The sequence below is a fragment of the Epinephelus lanceolatus genome, chromosome 8 (assembly GCF_041903045.1).
Source record: "Epinephelus lanceolatus isolate andai-2023 chromosome 8, ASM4190304v1, whole genome shotgun sequence".
In the NCBI taxonomy this organism is placed as follows: Eukaryota; Metazoa; Chordata; class Actinopteri; order Perciformes; family Serranidae; genus Epinephelus; species Epinephelus lanceolatus.
Window position 1 is genome coordinate 37,497,548 of NC_135741.1, and position 12,641 is coordinate 37,510,188.

Here is a 12,641-nt window from a genome sequence, read left to right on the forward strand (position 1 = left end):
CTTAGCGCACAGGAGAAGTTTCAGTTGGGTCTAGGCTGCCTTGAAGCCACAAGCAGTCCACCACACACTAAAGACATGCTGTAATATTCCATAAATGGAACACTTTCTTTAAAAAAAATCACCATCAACTAGGGCTGCACGATTCTGGAAAAAATGAGAATCACGATTTTTTGGCTTATAATTGAGATCACGATTCTCTCGCGATTTTTTTCAACATAAAGATTTATTGTGCTTATTTCCTAATACAAAAGGAAAAGTAACAAAAATTATAAATAAATAATAAAAAAAAATATCATTAAATAACAAAACCTATGATTGTGCCTGATACAAGAGACACAAGGCACATAAACTCTGGTCAGCAGAGAGGGAACACCCCTGTTTTTAGCTTAAATACAACAGCTGACAGCCTGACACTGACCGTAAAAACAATAAACTTTAGTCTCTTGTCTTCTCTTACAGCTTTTGTAACAATATTAACAATAATATCAATGTTGAACAACATTTTTCTGAGGTAGGTATTCCAGGCCTGGAATTAAGTCATTTTTAGGGCAAGGCCACTTTGGCCTTTGATAAATACAAATTTATTGGGGCATCATGGCCAAAATGTGTGGCACCAAGGCCAAAACCAATGGCGCAATAACAATATGTGCTAACTACATTGAATGAAGACAAAACAATGTATGTGTTGAAAAACAGTACTGAGTTTATTAAAACTGTAAACTGAACATTTGACTGTTCCACAAAATGCTGTGTGATAAATGTTATTAAAATTAAATTAAAATGTGAACAATTCATAATATTGTTATTGTTATGATAAAATAAAGTCTAAATGGACTAAGGAAGATCAAAATTAAACATTTCAACACCATGCATTTGACAGGAGTATTCACCTAACATAGCCTACATCTTTAATTATATAATTATTTATATGTCTCTATGTATATTTTTACATAAATCCCCAATATTTAATTTTCCTTTTAAAAAATCCTCTTCCTTCATTTAATTTGACAATGTTTATTGTATTGTATCATATGTATTAATTCTCTACAGGATCTTGTATGTTCTTTAATGTGTGTTCAATTTATTAAAAGAAAAAAAAAACCATTTTGGTGAACCCTACAGCAAAGTGAGCCCTCTTCCTCAGAGAGGATCTTTGCCTCCCAGTTTGTTCCTGGCGGCAGAGCAGAGTGAACCGTCTCTCTTCTCAGAGGATCTTTGTCCCATGAGAGCAGGCAGCTGCTCTCCATGTCTGCAGTGTAAACAACTTTCGCTGGCGATTTGACAGTCACTAGAAGCACATTATGACCCTTGACCCTTTGTAAAAGTTTCTGTGTGGTACCTGTGTTGTACATGAGCTAACGTTAGCGGCTAAGGACTGAGAGGCTGTCCGGTGTGTGTGTGTGTGTGTGTGTGTGTGTGTGTGTATGTGTGTGTCTGTATGTCTGTCTGTCTGAGGAGTGTCAGTACGTTGACTTTTAAGGGGTCCTCCTCACTTTGTCGACTCTAGTCTCTCCTGCTCTTGTTGCTTTCCAAACTGCCGGCCGGCTGTCACTCTGCATCACGTGGTATAACGCTGCGTCGTTTAGGGGGCTTGTTTTCATGCAGATGATGTCCCGACTCCCGGCCCGGGCGGGGCCGGCAGAATCACCGTCATTGAAAAATTAGATCACATATGCATATGAATCGAGATCACGATTTTATTACGATTAATTGTGCAGCCCTACCATCAACATACATTGGAACGACTCATGTTACTGACTGATTGTAAAAACTGTACTTTAAAAGGTCAGTTAACCCAAAAGAAAAAACTATTTTCTTACTAACCCTTAGTAGAGTCTAGACGTGCACAGTGTATATACATGTGCTGTGGTTTACCTCTGAAACTTGTGCTGTCACCCAAATACAATAGAGATGAATGGACATTTAAAGCACTAAAACAACATTGGAATAACTGAGGAGCATTTTGTCTTTCAGAAACAATGTCCCAGTCCATCTGGATAAACCACAGACCACTGTCAATCATCATTGGGACTATTTCTGTGGTGTAAAAAAAAATAATAACAATAAAAATCTGGAATAAAAGCAAAATTATCTGCATGGCCTGATACTATTAGAGGGAAACTGACCCTCACGGTATATCCACATTAGATTTAATATTCAACTGTGCTGATGGCTGCGGTAATATACCATAAAGACCGATTGCCATCTGCTGATCAGTTTCGAAAGCTTAAGTGGGTACAGTTGGGGACTGAATGAATAATTAGTGCCGCAGAACCAGGGTGGTGCCTTCATTGGAGGAAATAAGACAAACATGGTGAAGCATGAACAGCTGCAGCTCAGTTAGGATGAGTATAAGTTAATGACCATTGCTTATAACCACCTCCTTGCCATTGGCTGTATTGTAAGTCATTCCCAGTAAGCATCACAATATAAAACCTGTGTTTTCTGTTTAAAAAGTACAAACATAGAAAGATAGCAAGCGCTTGCCCATCTTTTCAGCAGCTACGTCTCCAGTCAAGTGCACAGCTGATAGGTAGCCTATGTGGTTTGTTTACATGACATAACAGACGTGCTTATCTAATTGATTCAGTGTGGAAACTGAATTTATACGAGAGACATAATAAACAGATTATAATAAAGTGTGTGCAGTACAACTGCTACACAACATTTGCAAGGGAGATGCACAGACAGGACACTGTTGTGTGTTTTTGGCATGGAATTATAAGAACCTGACCAATGAGCTCAGCAAGAAGATTCTGAGGTATTTCAAAAGTAATCCAAAGTATTTAGAATACGTTACATTACAAATTACATTTCAAGGCATGTACTCAGTGATCTGCGGTGGATTACGTTTTAAAAGTAACCCTTCCAACACTGTTAAAGAGTAGGTTAGAAAGAAAGCATGAAAGAAGAATTAAAGGTAGGCCAGCAGGTGACATCAGGTAAAGGTAAATGCTCATTTGAGCACAGATTTTTTTTCTTTAATGTATTGAATGACTCAGTCACATTAGGTTTCACAAACTTGAAGTGACCCTATACACGTGCTGTGTGTTTGCACACAAGTGCACAGGAAATCTGATCACCTGTAAGTGTAGAACATGGAGTAACATCAGCTGACATTGTCATCAGCCTGCCTCTGTGTGCCAGGTCTTATGGGACAGAGTGAGTGTATTTACTGTCAGTCAGTAGCTCTTTCCTGGAGGGACAAACACTGATCAACCTCCTCCTTACAGTCTGAACAGCATCATCTGCCTTCTGTAGAAGTCATCGGTGATGGTTATCCTATTAACCCTTTCAACAAAGGATGAGAGATCATGTCAGAGGTGATAAAACTAGTCTTGATAAGAGTGGGACAATACCAGAGACCAAACAAAGGTAGAAATATGTTGAAAGATCAATAAAACAAGGATTCTTTTAGATAAAATAGAAAAGTGATGGCAGATGGTTTCAAGGAGACTGATGTGATTTAGAAGAAAATCAATTGTGCAGCCACACCTCCAGATGACTGGCTGAGAGCATCAGCCGAGCGCTTTATTGGTTGGAAGATAACATGTGATTTGAAGAGGAAGAGGCACGGCAGGGCCTGACCTCAGGGACTTCCTTTAGAAAAAGATCTGCTGGAAGGAATCCAAAGCAGAGCTAATGCAGAGCGCATGGTGAAACCCAATACTGGGACAATGCAGGGTTTTAAAAGACGCCGGCACAACTTAGATTAATCATAGTGGAGATACTGTGGGATGACAGCATGAGCACAAGATCAGGTGTTACACATGAAAGCTCACACCACATTAAAGTGATGTCATTTACCAATATACAGTGTGAGATGGGTGAGAGCGGGCTGATGATTGAGATCATGTAACGATTAAGTATCAATGTAATGTTACACTTTTAAAAGATTGAGAAATCATGGGGTGGCTGTTATGACGAACGTGTCAGTAATATCTATTTACAAATCCAGCAGACACTGAGCAACTTTAGCATTTATCTGGAGTCATGTTTCTTTCCTCTTGATGAATATTCACTCTACTTTCAGCTCTATTTTTGGTAGAGACCAAACATATCTGACAATATAGCTGCTAAATGTTTCACTACAGTTCTCCTGCTAGTCGCTGAATTTTACTGCCTGCTGTTTGGTGCTGGAATGGTAACATACAGCTGCCTTTCTGCACAGCTTGAGATTAAGCTGATGAGAGCTTCCACAGCAATTAAAACAAGCAGTGATATAAAAGAGGTGAAAATGCTGAAAAGCCAAGGGGAACTGCTGAGTTGGGTGATAAGTCTCTGTGGGTTCGTCACTACCAGTGACACCTTACCATTACACTTAGTCATTTCATCCATTATTAATATAAGAACTATTGATTCATGCAGCTTTAAAAGTGAAGAGGCCTGGGAAGAGCCAACACCAGCCCTGATACACACACACAGGACAGCCTGGAATTCTCCAGTTCCAGAACAATTATCTTCTGCACCATCTTTCAACACTGATTAAAAGTGTCTACCCTCGACTGAATCTTGTATTGCAAGCATATTTAAACTGAGGATTACATTCAGCCCATAATGTGTCATCAAATCATTCCAAATCCAAACCTCACTTTAAACCAGAGCCTAATGGTGAGGCTGACACTTTTGACTTAAAACCTACTCAGAGGGTAACATCCACACTGTGATTTAGTCATAGCTTAATATATTCAGCAGAAATGTTTTGCTTTGACAGCTCAGAAACATGTAGCAAAATCTTAAAAGTTTTCGTGCGTTGGATATAGGGGGATATACTGGCATAAAATGAATATAATACAATAAGTTCTGGCTTTATAGCGTTAGGTCGGAAATGTGTGTGTATCCTTAATGAGATCGACCACAAACATTATTCCTGCACGATCTCATCTGTAGCATTTCATTTACTCACTGCCATCCAGTGTTTGGAGAATATTTGTCCGACCTCTTTGAGTTTCTGCCATTTTCCTTTCTGCGCAAGATACTCCTCCTCCCTGCTCCTAACAGTTTTTCACCTTAGAAGCCCTTAAAGGCTCTTTAAAGGTCTAAGATGCTCTGTGAATAACTTTTATCTTAACAAGGATCTAGTCTTAACTTTGAGGGGAACTTCTAAGAAAACGTCACAATTCTAAGAATTTTCTTAGAATTTTGTCACTGAGAGCAACTCTTAGTGCTAGGAAGCTTTGTGAATACGGGCCCTGGTCCCTTTGTTTTGGAGAGGAAGAGACATCTGAGGATAATTCTGCTCCCGGTAAAAACCTGCTGAACAGTTAACAGCTATTAACCAGGGGAAGTTTCAGCTGGTTGCAATCTGCAATCCCTACTGCTAGATGCCCCAAAATCTTATACACTTCTTCTTTAACTCTGCAAATATAAATATATTTTATTTCCTGTCTTAATCCTGATCAAGTTTACGCAGGTCCCAGTGGCCCTGTTTACACTCAGTATTAACATATGTCTGGCATTAGAATGCATCTCAGTGAGAGTCTCTAGTAACCACTTGGGATAAAAATGTACATCATTTCCATTTGCAATGAGCAAATGTGTCAACCTGCTAATTCCAGCAATGCCCCGCCTTTGTCTAGTCTGCTGGAAATTAAAAGAAGAAGTTCGCAAACACCTTGGCACACGGGCAAAATTAAAACAATGCAACGGGTTCCTGTCGTGTTCACAGGTGAGCCAAATCTTTTATCATTGTGGCTTCTTGTTTTTGTTTCACCCTTTCAAACGACACCATTGGAGCACAAATGAGTGCACCATTCCGCCTAAGCATAAGCTGAATAGGCCCAGGACACATTAGCATACATGCTGCTGAAAGACTGTGGCCAAACTGGGCTCAGAGTACCTCTGAATGTGTCAGAGCAATCAGATCTCAAGATGCATTAAGACACAGATTGGGTGCATTCACACTTGTTGTAAACAGGGCAACTGACCTCCTCTGAACTGTACCTTCACAGGAGGTTTTAACACAAACTTTTCTCTCCCTGAGTAAATTCAGAATGAATCTGGTTACACACGTTATTTTTCACATGATCTATCCTGATACACAAGTTCACCCAGGCTTTACTTCCTATCATGCTCCATCTAGCCCTCATCAATCCTTATCAAGGGTCCTCATCAATCCTCCCTGGATTCCCTTTTTCTGCTGCTGCAGTTTCTGTTTGGTCATCTCAAACTCTTGGCAGCGGCCACTGGCTGTCAGCCAGCCTGAGCAAAGCAGCAGAGATCAGTGGCATGTGGCAATGGTAAAGTCCATGGGTGAGCTGTTTTGCTATGATATTCTGCATTATTCTTTATCAGAGGCATTAAGACATGCCAACAACAAAAAGCTAAATGTGTTGTCACTGTAGCACATTCAGCTCTAGCTGCTGCGGTTCTCTACATTTTGCTTTGTTGGACTGAGGTCATTCTCTCTTACATCTACAGTATATGTGCGGTTTTGGCATCTCATACATCATTGATGACCACAGCAGTCAATGCTTGCTTGGTAAAAGTGAGTGTTTCATGTACTGAGAGAGCTTTTATTGCAGTGTGCTTTAAGTCTGCAGTTTGTCAGAAAAGGCTGGATTATTAAATCTGTATAAACCGTTAAAAGGCTCCATCTCTTGTATATTGGAATCACAGTCACTCTGACAGTTTAAATTAACAACACTGATATTCACAGCTTGGTTTAGCTTTCTTCTATTCAAGGTCACTCCATTTTGCAGTGATTTCTGACAGTGGTTGTCATATATCATCTATATTTACCACAAGTGGCAAAAACACAACTTCTTTTCTCTCTCTTTTCAGCACCCATTTGATGCCCAAATGATCACCTCCGTCGCCACCTCCTGTGAGAGTGAAGGTGCACATGATGTGTGCATTCCATTTATATATTCGCTGAAATGAGCACTGAGTAGATTTTGAGCTAAAAAAAACAAACTGCTTCCTTTTTTTGGCAGCTGCTTACCAAATACAGAAAAACATTATACAGTGACCACCCTGAGGTGTCTGGTGTTCCTGTCTTTTCTGCTGTAGCCATCAGGCATATTTAGGTCAGTCAGTCAAGGAGTCTTCACATCTTGTCATTTATGGCACATTGACTTGTCACATTGACTTGTCATTTCACCATCTGAAGACATTCTTTAAAATGTAAACTGGAAACACGGGATTCTTGGTCAGAATTCACAGGTCTACATTAATCATGCTGATACCGTAACAAGGTGATTTAATCATTATGTTGTCGATTGCAAATCCAAGAGATGCACTGTGAGACTGTACAAAAGCAGTTCTACTGTACTGATGTGGGAGCTGGATTTGTCTGCCGGTAATTATCTTCATGTAGTACCAAAATTAAAAAGGACTCAGCAGATCTTTTTCATTCCTTCAATACATATAACCACTGAAATGAAATGTTGTGGACAAAGAAGCTGGTTCCCGGCAGGTCTAATTGGACATCAGTTTATGCGACTTTCCTGACCCAACCTTGCCAAGCTCATCAGTACCTACTAATGAGGACACTTGCTGATGATAAAGGAGAGGGGCAGAACCTGCCTCCTGAAGCAGTCCAACAATTAGCTTCTACAGCTATGCTTCCCTTTAGCATCAGCAGAGTGACACGTCTACCAACTCATTTATTCCCCCTGCTGCGGATACACAGAGCAGCTCATGGTTAGGAAAAAGTCTGGGTGGGAGACTTGGTTAAATATGCATGACGTTTTGTCAGGACAGAGAGGGCAGTAAACATGTCAAATTTTAAAAAATGAGTGAATGTTGTTTTCATGTGACTGTCCACAAGAGCCTGTCTAGATGTAATTGACAGCATCTGACTGTAATGTTTCGCTGATATCAAAGAGGGGGACTGAACACCCCCCCTCATGTGTCTCTTCGTGGTTATTTTGTGTCTGCTTGTGGTTGTTTTTGTCTCCTTGAGGTAATTTTGTGTATTCTTTGTGGGTTTGTGTCTCTTTGTGGTCATTTTGAGTCTCTTACTAGTCAGTAGTTGTTAATTTGACATTTGACTTTTTTTTTTTTTCATTTTGCAGATGAAGGCCAGGGGTCCCCCGACACTGCTCAGAAGGCTTGTTCAGTAATTCAGTAATTGGAAATGCTCCATTACAATCGAATAATTCGGTTACAGGTCTGGGACCAGAAAGGACGGCATCTGGGTCCAGGAGAGGGATGGCAGGTTAAAAAGGGGGATGCGCTTCTCATTTGTCTACTAGAAAGCAAATATGGATATATCCCAGAATGTTGAGCTTTCAGTACTTGTGAAATGTTTTAATAAATATCTTAAAGCGAGGGAAACAATATCAACTAGTACTATTAAATGTTTTGCACACTACTTCTAAAACAGCTCTTTCATTTTGAAACAGATATATTGCACATACAGTATTTCCCTATTTTTCTGTAATTGTTTTTTATTCTATACATCTATGTGTCTTGTGTTTTGTAGTGCTTATTTTAAGTTTATTGTTATGTACCAATACACCAAAGCAAATTCCTTGTGTGTGGAAACCATACCATCCAAGGTTGAAAAATAAAGCCAACCTTAAAGTGCTAATAACTGCAGTTCCTCAAATGGCCACTTGAGGCGAGACACTACAGGTGAAAACAGATATCATCATGAAACTTCCTCAGTTGATTACTTACAATAGTATGAAAAAAAAGTATTACATGTTTTTAAAATTCTACTGTTTAATTATGCAAATTAGACATTATCTCATTAAATATGTGCTAATTTGCATATATTTTAGAAAGATAAATCTGAACATCTGATAAAGCCAGGTGCAAAATTCTTTTTTTTCATTTTGTTTACATATAAGATAAAAAAAATACAGAGGGATTTAAGCATATCTGCTTTTATTAGCTAGAAAATCAAAATATACTGTTGATTTTCGCCATATTTTGGGGAATAAAATGTCACATAAATCAGGCTAGGAATGATTTATTAACAAATCCCTCTGTAAATATTGTCAGAATATAGCTAGGTGTATAACTGGAAAGTTTGGGGTACATGGGTGCTACAGAGGCTGAGATGTTCGACTTGGAGTATGACAAAAAAATAATTTTGAGAAAACAGCATTCAAAGATTTACATAGGGGAATTTAATACATTTCCTTTGTAATAATAATATAGTATATTTCAAGCTCATGAAAATTGATCATTTAATAACATGACAGGCATATAAGGCCTACAACTAGTAACCCAACTAATAAACACATTGGCCTACACTGCACAATGCTAACTTTTTGGTAAATTTGGGAGAAACTTACTACCCCAAGTAGGCAAAATGTAATAAAATAAACGTCTAAATGTATAATTTGAATGTTTTCTTTATAGCAGTTTGAAAGAATACATATTCAAGGAGTAAACTGACCACTGCATGAAAAATCGATGTTTTTGCCTGCCATGTCTCGTCTCATTGAGGCTGGCTCCAACAGCCAGCCAATCTCCATAGACCCCCATGTCACACCCTAAGTTACTGTACACTTGGTGTTTATGCTTGTTCTGTTGCAATTCACTGAGCAGATGAAGAAATGCTGTAAAACGTTGCAGTGGTCATTGCCGGTAGGCTAAGTGTGCAATGGCTGTGTTTCATTTGAGACAACACTACCCTATCAAGATTTGCATACTACACAAGTATGTACACAGTGTAGTGTACTACATGTCAGCGCTCTAACAGAAGTATCTGATTTGAGAAGCAGTCTGAGTCAGATCCACCCCTCGCTCCTCCCCAGCTTCACCCTCTCGTCCAAATATGGTCACTTATGGCTCCAAAAACCCAAGATGGCAACAGCCAAAATGCCAAACTGAGACAGACAGGCAGACAGTCATGGTGGCTACGTCAATAGTGAAAACCTACTTGGCAATATAGCAGATTCTGATTCTAAAGTAGCCAGTAAGGCCCAGATTTATTATTAAATTACTAATACTACATATCTTTCATTCTACTGACCCTATAATAGAGGTATCCATGGTTTCTGATCCTACATCAGTCAGATAGATGGATGTTTCAACTTCTGATGAAGTTAACATTCTGATGCCACATGCATGGTGGCACATTCCCACACACTTGTGACATTGAGGCTCTATTTTTACACCACCTCATCTGAATTGCCGCCTCTGTCCCCAATAACAACCCACTTAGAGAGAAAATCACATTCACTCTCACAGTTGACAAACAGCCATGGACAGCATCACACACACATCCACTTGTTGCCAGAAAGGTCCAGACGACATCACTGAGAACGTGACTATTGATCAATCAAGTTGAGGGGGTGGTGGTTGGAAGCAGAAAAAGTCTGCATTTCCTCCTGAGCTGCAGATAAAGAAACATTGATTTGCCCCGCACAGCACAACATTGCCTACCCAGACATACTCATCACGCTAAATTTAGACTGCGACGAACTACAGTAGAAGAGAGCAAATAAGAGAGGAGGGATTTTTCACTAAGCAAACAGTGCTTGTGAAGACCATGTGCTGGCACTGCGGCGTTCACTCTGTGGGCTCCTCGGGGGATGTTTGAGGGCAGTGATGACTTTCTGGGGCACTCGTCTTGTGTGGATGCATGCACTAGTGACCCTGCTAGTGTAGCTATCTGCTGTCATCGTGTTCCTTATGAGCCACAAGGGTACGTTACGGTGCATGCAGCATTCACAGCAGCCATTACTGCAAAATACTCAAGGGGTCTTCCTGTTTTGGAAAAATAAATCTTCACTCCACAGTTAATCATTTGCTACTATCTGCAAAATCAGTGTAAGTAGATGAAATTTTTAATTGCTATGATATTGAATGTGACCCTGAGATATGACAGTCTTGTGAAGTCAAGATTCAGATAAGGAAAAGTACACAAAGAAACTGTAGTGGGATAAAAAGATCCTTCTTTCTTCTTCGAGGACTGTGCTTGGTCTCCTCCAGCCCCTGAGGGAAAGGTCTGGCTCTGTCTGCTAAATGCGCCACTATGTTTACCAACTAGGCTCTGACTTTGTCTGTTTGCCATTTGGATCTGGACAGGTAACGTACAATGGGTTTATCAGAGCCTTTCTCTTCAAAACTGCTGCCTCCTGCAGCCAAAAACAACACCATGAAAGTGGTGAGACCAAACCGAGGACCATCAAATCAAAACAATCAGCTGGAAGCCACTGAAAAGCTCTGAGGAGCTGAGGGGACCTGTAGAGCTGGGTGATAATTCACTTTGAGTTCATCACAACAAGTGACCCCTCAACAGGGGCATAAATATAGACAGTGCAGTTGCAATGGGGCCTGGGGTGGGTGGCAATAAAGAGTGTGCTACTTACTCCAAACAAACTGTGAAAACAATTCATTTAAAATGATTATTTATTATTTTCTTTGGTATTTTGTCATATATGCATTAATGGTATATATGGGTATATTACTCAGTATGTTGGTAGCCAATGTCAAGTCTCTATTTGATCATGTGAAAGGGTCATAAACCCCACACCCTCCATGTTTGCAGATACAACATAGGCCAAACTAAAAGATGGTTTCTGTCATTTTAGGTAGTTCTTACACTGCTGTTTGTTCAAGTGTTTGTTTTTCTAATATGTTTGGTTTTAATTCATTTTTGATGCTATAAAAAGGGTGTTTGACATCATAATTAGCAGCTGTGCAAGACGACTGGTGTGCTCGCCATCAATGGCTCTGCTCACGATTGGTTGGAGAGGTGTATGGGCAGGAACTCAACAATGTGAAGATCACTACTGTTCAGACTGGCTCCAAATGATGTCACCAGTGCAAGATGCCAGCAGCCATTTCTGGAATTTTTCAGGCGCTATGGAAAGAAGCTTAGCCTTACCGTGAGCCCTTGTCTCACGGTATTGCTGCGAAAATATCCCCTGCTGCCCCAAAATCATTTTCCCCATTATAAAAGAGAAATCTGTAAAACTGTTGACAGGACACCTTCAGGTGCCAACAAGGTCAATTATGACTCTTTCTACTGTGAATTTTTGAGCCATAGTGGATTTACACCTGTAAAACTTCTTAAAGCCAAAAAAGTGATTTAAAAATCTGTGATGTCAGCAGAAGAGACACTACTGCACATAGTCACTGGGCAAAATATTATGGAAGTAAACCCAGAAGCTAGAAAACATTTCTGTGTATGCACCAGGTGAACATCGCCATATACTGTATGAATAGGTGCCATCTTGGTGTCTGGTATTTAGTTCATTGTTGTACAGAGGGAATAAGGGGAGGCACATTGTCCATCTTTATATACAGTCTATGATCAGGACAGTATAAACAGTTTGCAACCCTGCATTAGTTTCTAGTCCAGCCTCGTGCCACTCTCTTTTTCTCTTCTTTCTTTCTTCCATGAACGCCCTCTTGCATATCGTAGCCTCTGCCATGACGTCCACACTGAATATATCAAGCTAGCTTTTTTTTTTTAATCTTTACTTCAATCTATCAAAAGAAAAATTCTGAATTATGCACATACTGTACACATGAAGAACTGAGAAAAGAAAAAGAAAAGCAGTGCCAAACAGCTGAGCTAGCTTTCTATTGTAAGTGTGCCATCACAATGATGTTGAAGCTGTTATTTTAAAGTTAAAAAGTTGCATACTGTTGCTTAAAAGACTTCTTTTGTATGTAAAAACACTTTCATTGTGTAATTTGGCCCTGCCATGACCGTTATCATTGAATTCATA

At 39.7% G+C, this 12,641-nt stretch overlaps 1 protein-coding gene across 9 annotated transcripts in view; it reads right to left on the minus strand.

Annotated features, from left to right (window-relative positions):
- The window catches only part of LOC117258846 (potassium voltage-gated channel subfamily KQT member 2-like), a 43,294-nt gene that overhangs the window by 26,405 nt on the left and 4,248 nt on the right, over positions 1–12,641 (minus strand). The gene's annotated exons all lie outside the window — the stretch shown is intronic.